The 12,268-nt window shown below is 38.8% G+C and overlaps 1 long non-coding RNA gene across 1 annotated transcript; it reads left to right on the top strand.

Annotated features, from left to right (window-relative positions):
• Positions 1-302: 302 nt before the first annotated feature.
• Positions 303-1,490, top strand: LOC124155318. Its single transcript, XR_006864170.1, has 2 exons — positions 303-612; positions 1,329-1,490. It is a non-coding gene; the product is annotated as an uncharacterized LOC124155318 (long non-coding RNA).
• The last annotated feature ends 10,778 nt before the right edge of the window (positions 1,491-12,268 follow it).

The raw sequence follows: 12,268 nt of genomic DNA, 5'->3' as shown, positions 1-12,268 counted from the left end.
TCTTTTTTAAATGGCACCCTATATTTTTTATGAATGACTGGTGGAGTAGTTCCAATACTCGCCTACCTGCACTAAGTGCTATTGAGTCAGTCATTTTTTATAACACTGTGTTTATGTTAATGGTCTACTGTGCTACATTTTTTAATAAGTCTTTAGGAGAGGAAATGAACTGCCAAATAAAAAATATAGGGTGCCATTTTAAAAAGACATACCGTTGTTCATATCTTTGTAAATAACAAAGCTACAAGGAAGTCAATCATGCTAATTAATGTCACCCTGACGGCTAATGGACATTTGCTTGACACATTTTTGAATTTCCATCTGGACAAAAAGTTATTTCGGGTGATCAAGATAAATGGGACACCCTGTATTCTTCATGTGAAATTGTCATAGTGGATATGTATAGCCTTTGGTTCAATGAATTATCCCTAATATAATAATTTTTATTTCAGATTGATTTTTTTAAAAGAGTTGGGGGTTCTACTCCACCAGATGCAATAAGGCGTGGGTTGAGAGCATTATTCTTAGATGATATTGCAAAATATTATACATTGGAAGGCCTTAAAGGGAACATGAAGTTTGGACAGACACGCATTCATTCGGCTTTAAGCTGTAAGTAAAGTTTTCAAATTTCTATTAATCAAATACTTCAATGAGACCAACATATGTCAGTAGCTAAGGTATTTTCCTTGAGAGCTATCAGCAATCCCTCCTTGCATTTTGTTGAAATTCTTGCAAGGACATTACTTTTGTTATTTTGTGCTGTCCAGCGCCCAGAATTGAATTATGCTCTCTAGTCTCTTGGGTTGTTTTCAAAGTTAGAACCCTCCCTTTCAATACAACCCTAGCATTCGATTATTTTTATTACCATTCCTACGATTTTCAAGATTGGCTGTGGTAAAAAATATCATGAGATAATTTGTTTTCTTTGAATGACATTTAATTATTTTTGTGCTTGCTTATTTCATTAACATTTGGACTAAAGTTTTATTTCTCTAAAGTAATGAAACCACTCTCCAGCCTTAAATTTATCAGGTAGATTTTGTGGGAAAATTAACTGCTTACGCCTTAATTATCGAGGTCATTTCAAGATCTCATGTAATGACAGTAATGATAATAGAATCGCTCAAGAAAATGGCTAAGTATATGCAGCCAAGCTCATGTCGCAAACCCTTGTTTGTCATTTCATATGAAGTAATTTGCCAACTCTTGCCTCATAGAAAGTCCGAATTTGTGGGCTCTGACCTAGGTGGCAAGTGCAATACTGAACATGTTACAATTCTGTGATGATCCTTTGTCTTATGCTGGTAATTTGCTTATGATGACAGGTGCAGTTCTAAGCAAGTTCCCAGCTGCAACAAGGAAAGAAGTGGATTCAGCTACAAAGGATTGGCTGAGGCACTCTAATGATAAACTTAAAAATAAGAAAAATGTAACTAGTGGTGTAATACATAGTGTTTAATTGTTGTTTCAATAAATTTTTAAAATAAGGCTTTTACTCACTTATTGCCATGCTGCAGATTGTTTGTGCCCTTTAGATACCATTTGTGCCCTTTAGGTGCCACAGGCATCCATAAGAAGAGCAGAGTAAGACATGTAATGGATGTCCACAAGTGGGACATTTAGACCTGCGTAGGAAGTCCAGAGGACAGCATATGGATGTCCATGGATGTCAGCCCTGTCATCCATTGGATGTCCAATGGATGCCATTGCGGTGGCTGGGATGTTAAACCTGAATCTCACTGATTTTATTCTTTATTCAATTACTTGTCAGCTAGAAGTCTCAAACAAACTGGTAAGTGTTCCCACAGCGTTCCAGAACAATGCAAAACACACAAGCATGTTACATTCTGTTGATGAACACTCCCTACTCCCTAGACAGGATGTTCTCAAATGCATGTAAATGCTTCAAAATGCTGAAGCTGTCCCTCACACGAAATGACCCAATGGATTCACTAGTACTTCCATAATTGCACTAAATACATACTGCCTCCAGAACAAAGTTTTTAATTTTCTTTTTGCTCATTTCAATACTTTGTGAATACAATATATTCTTATGGTGATATCAAAGGAATATTCCTGAAGGAATATCCTGGGAATATTCGTGGACTATGCTGGGAATATTCCTGGACTATGCTGAGCATAATCCTGAAATATCCCTGAAATATTCCTATTAGAATATCCTGGGAATATTCCTGAACTATGCTGGGAATATTCCTAGAATATCCCAGGAATATTCCCGTAGGAATATTCCTAGGATATGCGTAAGGGCGGACGTATAGTATATACCAGGAATATTCTTGGGATATCCTGAGAATATTGAGAATATTCTAAGAATATTCCAATATACCTTCGAGAATATTCCAAGCATATTCATGGGATATTCCTCTGCTGTGTGGGAAGATGCAGGCCTAAAATTAATGATCGAACAAGGTTCACAATTCTGCACTTTAACTTTAATGTCGTCATCTATGCCCGGCCACCAAACATAGTTTCGGGCCAGCATTTTCATGCGACATATACCAGGATGACCTCTGTGTAACAAATCCAACACATCATTTCTCAACCTTAGGGGAATTATTACTTTCGACCCTGTTAGGAGACATCCCTCTTCCACACTTAAATTGTTCCTAATAATGAAAAAAGGTTTCAATGTCAAATCTGCCAACACATTTGGCCAACCAGAAACAACAAACTCTTTAACTTGAGTCAAAACCGGGTCACTTGCTGTGCTTTCAGCAACAGTCACTGCCGACAGGGGCAAATCTTCAAATACATCTACATGACACACTTCCCATTCATCCTCTTCTGCTATTTCCTCCCTTGGAAGTCTAGAGAGTGCATCAGCTGGGGCTAACAAGGAACTCTTACGATATTCTACTTCATAATTATAAGCTTGAAGAGAAACAGCCCATGACTGTATTTTTGGCGAAGCAACAACAGGTAAACCCTTACTGGGAGAAATAAGGTTCTTTAAAGGTAGATTATCAGTCACGATTTTAAATTTCTTTCCATACAAATACTTGTGCAAAGCAGTGACTGCAACCTTTACTGCAAATGCCTCTCTTACGAGCTGAGAATACCTTTGTTGACTGGGAGACAAAGACATAGAATGGTACATGACTGGTTTTTCTGCACCATCAACCACATGACACAGTACACTACCCACACCATATGGTGATGCATCTGTGTAAAGAACAATTGGCTTGTTTTCATCATAGTGTACTAACAAATTTCTCTGTAACAACCAAGTTTTGCTCTCCTGAAAGCAATTTTCACACAGCTGTGACCACCTATCCACAAAACCTGTTTCATCCCCTTTTGCAATGTTTAATAACTCATTTAAAGGCTTCAACTTGTGACTAATATTTGGGATAAAATCCCTATAAAAATTTAGCAAGCCCAAATAAGCTCTCAATTCCGTCACATTCTTTGGGGGTCGAGCCTTGGTGATGGCCTCAACTTTTTCAGCCATAGGTTGAAGACCTTGTGCGTTTATTATATGTCCTAAATATTGGACTGAAGTTTTGTAAAACAAGCATTTATCATAATTGACTTGAACATTATGCTTGTCAAGCCTTCCCAATACTTTTGATGTATACTCTTTACATTTTTCCAATGATTCCCCTCCTATTACAATATCATCAATGTATTTACCAACTTTAGGAATACCTGCTAGAATAACATCCATAACCTGTTGGAACAATGGAGCAGCACTTGCAATCCCATAAATCAATCTGTTAAAACGAAAGAAACCCCATGGAGTATTGATAGTTAACAGCTCCTTTGATTCCTCTGAGACCTCTAATTGTAAGTAGGCCTCGGACAAGTCCAAAATGGTGAAATATTTACACCCAGACAACGTAACAAATATATCCTTCACTCTTGGCAGGGGATATTGATCTACTTTCAGATTTGGATTGACTGTTCTTTTAAAATCCACAACAATTCTAACATTGCCATCTTTTTTCAAAACAAACCAGATGGGTGATGCCCAACTTGAAATAGTTACAGGAGTGAGTTTCTTTGCTTCCACCCACTTCCTAATGCAAGCCTCAACTTTAACCCTCATACTCAACGGGATATCGTAACACTTACCGACTACAGGAATTGCTTCATCTTTCAAGACCAACCTTGCCTGGAACCCAATAATTGCCTTACTCTTGTCATCTGAGAAAACGTTTGGATACCTCCCTCTCAGTTCTGACTCCTCGACCTTGCTCAGACCTAGACCCGTAAACTCCTTGGTTTGAAAAGTGTTTCCCACTAATTCTTGCCCTAGGGAAAGAGGTACAAAATTCTTTCTCCACCCTGGACACAGACAGTCTAACCAAGAGCGACCCAGAAGGGGTGTGAATTCTTCCCCTCCATCACAGATTAACAAATCTAAAGACACTGTCTGATTACAACTCTTTTGAACAAACATTTTTGCCTGACCATGAATTCCAATGGACAACCCATTAACTGCTTTCAGTTTCACTTTGATAGGAAGGATTTCCTTCTGTGGAAACAAACACTCAAATTTAGCATTAGACATGAGAGAAAAACCTGACCCAGTATCTATTTCCATTTGGACTTTACGTCCCTCCAAGACAACATGCACTAATTGTGCCTGGCTTACGGACTTTACAACACTTTGATAGTTATTTTCTGACCCAAGACATTCTACAGGCATATTACCCACTAAATCTAGCCTAGAGGCAGGCTCTTGAGACTACCTCCGAACAGACCTCAGAACCAACATGAGAAACAGAATGGATTTGATCAGACTCAACATGAGAAACATACTGGATTTGATCAGACTCAACATGAGAAACATAATGGATTTGATCAGACTCAACATGAGAAACATAATGGATTTGCTCAACTTCTTCACCATGTTCATTACCTGGACTATCCTCACTCACCACTTCACCCACTCTTTGCACACAGCATTTTGATGTGTGACCGAACTTTCGGCACACATAGCATTGCCAACCTTTCGCTGGACATGTATTCGGGTCATGGAACCGGCCACATCTCCAACAACTTACAGAATGCCGGATAGAACGATGTGATGTTTGGCCTGGGCGGCCACTTCCCCGCATCCCTTGTCCTCCTCGAGCCGGCTGTTGACCTCTCGAAGGCTGCGACTGAAGAGAATGCCCACTATGACCAGGGGCGCTGAACCTGTGGCTCACCGCACTGCCCTGATGACTGTTGCGGCCTCGGTGATATGTTAGGTTTCCTCGGCCTCCTCCTTGTTGAAGCTGGGTTCACATGGATGCGGAAAGCTTGCGGAAAGCGGACTGCGGAAAGACACCCAGCCAATCACAGGCGGTGGGCGGAGCTAGCTGAGATAGCTGTCCGCAAGAGGCGGAGCTAACCCTGCGGAACCGTGCGGATAAAATTAACGAATTTTACGTAAAATTCGTACCGATGGCCATTTTGGAATTCAAGATGCCATTCACCTTTTGGTTTGCAAACTACAACCTTTGAGTGCCAGAAATGCCTCCAAAAGACTAAGTTGTCGATTAAAAGCCATACTGACGAGTTTCGTTATGCTTTGAGAAAAGCCCTCTGGTCTACCAGAGAATTCCCATCGTTGCGTAAACGCAACATTATTTACAACAACCATATTTATGCCATTAACGACGGAATTTTGTGACAAATATAAACATGATGAATAAAGAAACTTCGAACTAAGAGAAAACATTACCTATAGTAAGATTACTCAATAAATCTTTGTAAAAAAATATTTACAATATGTAGTAGTCCAAGTCCAAGTATATTTCTTGTTGTTGTATCCGCAGTTCCCAGCTTTGCAGCTGTCTCCTGGGCGTTTCGTTTAGTAATGTTGCAGGCAGATTAGTTGATCACGTTTTACAGATTAAAAGAGTCATGGCATAATAATACTGGACAGGGAATGAGGAACTTGCATGGGTCGTAGATTGCTCTAAAAACTATTTTGAATAAGTCAAATGGATACATTAGCTCGCAAAAATACCTTCAGTTTATCCAGTCCACATCAAAAGAAATAAAAAATTTGCATTTAAAATCGAGAAAAATTTCTCTGAGCCGACCACTGCGCGAAGACACCCGAGCGTTGCCGAGGCCAGGCGTGACGTCATAGGTGCCTAAACCACAGATATATACAATAGATTGGCAGTGCCTATGTTTTCCTCACGGTAGCGCTGAAGCCGGCCGGCAGAAGAATTTTGCGCAACTAGCCATCTTGCTTTCACCGACCGTTGCTCATGTGCCATTAACATACGTGTATTTGAGAGGCTACTTTTCCTATTTTTGGAGCTTTTTAAAAGAAGAATGGTGAACCACTGCGTTATGTGGGGGTGCACATTTAAGTATACTACGAGGGGAAATTTTCCTGGGGGCGAAAATGTGTCTCTACACGCGTAAATAATAGATATAAGGAAAGCATGGTTTGCGTTCAGCAATGTCTCCGCTTCCATCTCACAGAGCATGAAAATATTTTCCAAAGCCTTTTTTTTGTACGTATCGCCACGAAATTTATATCACGTGAAGTGCAGGTTATGCTCTACCTTTTTAAATTTATTGTTGACAAAATTCACATAGTTGTAGAAATAGCATCATGAAACTGTGACACGTTATTTTTGCTGAAATGCAAATTGCTCTCGAAAACAAATTCTAAAGGTGTGTGACGGAAGCGGATATTTACCGGAGTTTCTGAAAGCGATATCATTTCAAATGCAGTAGCTTCATATCTCTAGGATCGGTAATTAACCCCTCAAGCGCGGCGGGCATTTATTTAAATACCATCCCAGCGGCCGGATGAGATTAAGAAGACTTCACCTTATTGGCATACTATCATTCAATAATTTATATCGTTCATAATATACGATCATTATCATTAAAATTTTTTGTAAACTTGCATAATGTAGTGCGCTACTATATAATAATTTTTCAAGCGATTTGAATAAATATAGGCGTTGAGTTTTTCGACCGAAGTCGTCAATGTGCTGGTTTAAAACGGTATTTCATCGAATCATTTTAAAAATTTCTGAAGGCCTAAAGTCGTTATGAATATTTTATTGGAGAGGGAAAGCATTTCTTCAAAAGATAGAGCAATTTGTTTTAATCTAAAATACAATATCTGGCGGAGAAAAAAAAATTATATACAGTAGGTCAGGAAGCGTACTGGGTACGCATGACGGCGTTGAGGGGTTAATAACATGTGCATTCTCTGTCTCGGTGTCTGTGTTTTGATGACGGAATCATCATGATGTTTTAAGTTGTGTTTTCTGTGTTTACCAAGAAAAGACTTTCTCCAGTTTCCATTATGTCATATACTTTCCGCTGTTGCATTATTACATTGTATCGGAATTTTATTTCCGTTGTAGTATTATTATTTATTTAGATATGTAGAGCGTGTATTATGCACCTTTAACTCTATCTGGAAACTTAACGAATATATCTTTCAAAAGCATAAGTTTTGACTTAGTTAATATCTATTGAGTGAAATTCCGAGAAACTGATCGCTTAAATAATGGTTTGCATGTGCTCGCGGTGAAATGACGCGGTCACATTCATTATAATTCAACCTTTCCATGTAGCATTTATCAGGTATTTGATCATTTTGTGGCTTCTATATAGAACATGGTGTCTGTTATAATCACTTATCCCGGTAAGATAGAAATTCTAATTAAAAACATACCCCCTCATGATGTAAGATTTATATTATAGTCTGCTTCCCCTTCGAATATTATAACAACATGAAACTGATTATTGATGATCATGGATCAAATCGTTGAGTTTTTTAAGCAAATAACTTCTTTTCAAGTTCGCAATTGGGTGATCGTGAGGGGAAATCCAAAACACTGCCTATATAAAATAATGTAAATTATATTTCTGATGCTTAAGGATAGGAATTCAATCGCATTGACTCTTTACGACCTCAGAAAAGCATTTTACAGCACCAAGCAGCATGCCTTGCTCAGAAAGTTAGATCATAATGGGTTTAAATAGGTTGAATCAAATTTAATTACGTAATATTTTTGGCCCGATTACTTATGGCAGTGAAAGGTTAGGTAGCATTGCTTCTACGTTTTTCGTCTAATTGACAACTCTAACTGAGCAACAACTCTTTGACAACAAAAATACAGTAAGTGGAAGCATCAAACCTTTGGAATTTTCGAATTATTTTGTTTGAATAGTGTGACAATGTCGCTGGTAAATCTAAGGGTGAACAATACCATGTATTCACGATTGTAGGCTACCTTCCTACACTAGCAGACGACGTAGTTAGCCATTTTCCCCATCTGCTACGCCCCTTCTACATTTGGGACACAATATTTTTTTTTCGAGATAACTCATGCATATGGATTCCAATTCCATAATATTGAGCAGGAACCGAATTAGGATTAATCTTAGCTCAGCTTATATTACCAATTTCATAACTTCGTCACGGTTATGTTCCGCTCAAAGATGGGTTAATTTACCACGTAAGTGTCAAGATCGGTCCCTTTCTTTTTAATTGGATACATCTTAAACGAAAATGACAACGTTTTCTATAGTTCATAGCCTTAATCAATGCGCCATTATCTTTCACAATGTAATTTTCCTCCAGTTCCCTACTTACGCAAACGCATAGGTCGGTGAAAGCAACATGGCCGCCAGCAGAAAGGCATGGCTTCACCCCCCCCACTCCCATTGCCAATCTATTGTATATATCTGTGGCCTAAACAACCGTAGGGAGTAGGGAAATACGCTGAGCGGATGGTGTAAAAATTGTTTTGAGGGAGTATTTAGCCGCTCATCGTCACTTTATTTTGTTCTGTTATTCTTGGGCAAGTTTTCCTATTGCTATTGTGCCTAGAATAATACTTGGGATATTAATAATGCGGCATCGGGATGATGAAGTACAAGCGTTTCACTTCGTGTGTTTTGGTTATCAGAAAAATGGATGATAACGTTGCCACTCGTTCAATTAGTACACCTGAAATTCATCTACGTCTACATAATACCCCGCAAGCCGCCTAAAAGGCGTGTGGCATGGGGTGTTAGGACACCAGCCTTTTTTTAGGACACCAAAAATTGATGCCACGACCCTCATGGAATTTGTTAAGACAAATTATTGCTATACGTCGGCGGCAAATCGAGTTGTAAAAGAAACTTGTAATACTGGAGGATAACGATCGTAAGCTGTGCTGTTGACATTAGAGTAAGCTGTGCTGTTGAATTTGGCAACGCCGGATTAACGGAGAAGGTAGTCCTATCTGTCCTACCGTACGAATTCACTGCAAAACAGTCTGCACACAATCCACATGTGAGATCGCGAATCGGTTCCGCTGCCAACACACACGCAAGCTACAACCTATTTCAATAATAAAGGTAAATCCATAAACAATATACTAGCATATGCCATAAAAATATAGTGGGAAACAGGCAAATACTCTTATCAAAAACTGGATGTCACTATCACATTCTTATATTCATCACGTACAACTTACAATAACAGAACTCGTTATGATGAATACAACTATTTATTCACTGATTTAAACCCTTAAATTAGCCCACACAGGTGACATTTCTCACTAGGTACTATTCGTTGAAATAATGGAATTACAAACTTCACACACAGTTTTTATTTCAATAGCGTGATCGTGAAATGTCATATCTACGGTGAACAACGGAGATTAGCACGGCACTGACAATTTTTACACTACTGTTAGACATTTATCGATAGCGTAATAGCACTTTTTACAATTCAATCACGATGTAACACTGATAACTCTTGGCCGATATTTTTCAACCTTGTCAAACTTTGTGCATTACAACCACTGGCACTGTGATTATTAACAGTAGCTTAACGGGAGATGTCACGTTGAAAATAACACTATTTTGGCACAAAAATGTTCCTAGATGTCTCCAATCAGCGAGCAAAAGTTGCATTGACTGGAACTCACCCCATAATACAAGCACAGACAGTCCTAAACGACGACTTCTCCGGTATCTACGAATAAACGGATGAAGTTATTGTATATAAAAGCTAAGCGGACATTAGTAAACATCAAAATCGTTCTAATTACATACTTATATGAATGATATGCCGTCGATAACATCAACTTACAATTAACATATCCCCCTTCCAATGGCCGTGGCTCAGACTCCTACAACGATGTTATATAGGTATTATCAAATTTTTGGTTTAACTGCTCCAGTTTTATATTTTATGCCCTTACTCAGATATTAATATTATAAGTAATGCATAATACGAGGGCTTCCAAGCCTCTATCGTCGGATATTTATCTTATAATATAAAATAATCAACACATCTAACAAACAAAGCTCTCACAACTGCTGGCAACTATTACAAACAATCACAACAATAGCTTCGCGTGATGTTTAGGCACCTTTGACGTCATCGAGGCTTCGTCGGCAGTGGCTTGGGGGGTGAGGGAGTTTTTCCCGCGCTTTAAAATTCGTTATATTTATCATTAAATATCTCGCGAAGGAAAACTCAGATTTACATGCGGTTTTCTTTGTTGTATTCAGAAAATAATTTTCTGTCCGCCTATGAAATAAAAAAAATTCATGCAAGTTCCCCATTAGGGGATAGGGATATGGGAAGGGTTGAGGGCACATTTGGGGAGGCGGTGTTTTGGTTTCAGCGGAGGTTCGTAGTCCCAAAGATTTTTTAACAGTGCATTATTTGTTTTATCATATGTAAGGGCAAATTTTTCTAGAGCAGACTTTAGTTTCGCTAGAATAGGAGTAATTTTGAGATCCTTTCTGATGTTTTGGTTCCGGATAAACCAAGGTGCGCCAATGATTTTTCTGATGATTTTATTTTCTGTGGTTTGTATTTTCTTCAAGTGAGTTGCCGCTGCATGCAGCCAAACCGGTGATGCGTAGCTTAATAATGGTTTTATCGTAGCATTATACAGGAGTAATTTTGTCTTCGTGGGCAGCGGCGATTTGGAACGCATTAGCGGAAACAGGGATGCATTTACTCCGATGGCTTTCTTGATACTATTTTGGATGTGGATCGCCCAAGTTAGTCGTTTGTCCATTTCAACTCCCAAGTATCGGGCAGACAGGCGTTTTGGGATTCTTTTATTTCCGTAGAAGAGTTGCGGGCCATCGCCGGCTTTTGGGCGTCTGGAAAAACACACATGTTCGCACTTGGTGGCATTGACGGAAAGTTTCCAATCGGTGGCCCAGTTTTCGTACTCGTCCAGGTGGTCTTGGATTAAATCTGCAGTCTTCTCCGGGTCTGAACCCTGGGCAAGGATTGTGGTATCGTCTGCATATAAAAATAGGCTGGTATAGGGGGAGGTAGGGGTATCGTTTACAATATGTAGTACTCCAACTCTTCGAAATAGACAAATTTCGAAGTAAAATAAAAATTATTATTTTAATGAAAATTTTTCCAAAAATAACTGAATAAGAACAAAAGGTATTTCAGGAATACAGTAAACCAGAGAAAAAAATATCCTGACATTGAACACTGGTACTTCGTGGGGTCAAACTTGCGCGCACACGTGGAACCGATACAGGGTAATGTCACTCCCATGTCGTTGAGTGGAAGGATTACTTAGTAGACGTTAAATTCAGCTTCAGATGCATTCAGTTTCAGATCTCGAGATGGTAGAATGAGAGGGTGAGAAACGTATTAGTTGAAGCAGGATTGTGATGGAAGGTGGAGTGTTCCTCTATTCACTCATTGTAATTTTCTCCGTGCAATCCTGAGTTACCTTCTTTTTCTTTTATCGCTTAGGTGATGTAAGGCTAATAATCTATAGCTTCAGTTGGATTCGTATCAGTTTGATAGTCCTCTGAAATGCATCTTTATCTCTCATCCAGTAATCATACCAATAATACGGCAGTAGTTTTTGCTCGATGTTTTGCAAAATGATTCATCCAGGGGTTTCATTCAGATTGAAATGTGAATAAAATTTTACCCGTTATTTCTACGCCTTAGACGTATACTATAGAAGAACCGTCAAAAAGGTACCTGAAGAATATAAATTAACAGGAGAGGTGATGTATAATATTTTCTAAACTTTGGAACTACAATGGGGATTACATCTTCTCAGTATTTCAAATATGGATGATTGCAGTAGGCAATTCAAGGCAAATCACAGTTTACTCAAGTAGTATCTAAAGAAAAATCGTCCAGTTAACGCGCACGCCCAGGCAAAAGATGTAGAGAACAAAAGGTTCATCTAAATGAGAAAAAATAGAATCTACATCCTTAGAAGTCCCGAATTTCTGCGTGAAAAAGTAACAGAAACACTTATTACTCAGC

This window comes from Ischnura elegans, chromosome 3 (assembly GCF_921293095.1).
Source record: "Ischnura elegans chromosome 3, ioIscEleg1.1, whole genome shotgun sequence".
NCBI lineage: Eukaryota > Metazoa > Arthropoda > Insecta > Odonata > Coenagrionidae > Ischnura > Ischnura elegans.
The sequence above is the reverse complement of the archived record's forward strand: the minus strand, read 5'-3'. Positions and strand labels throughout refer to the sequence as shown.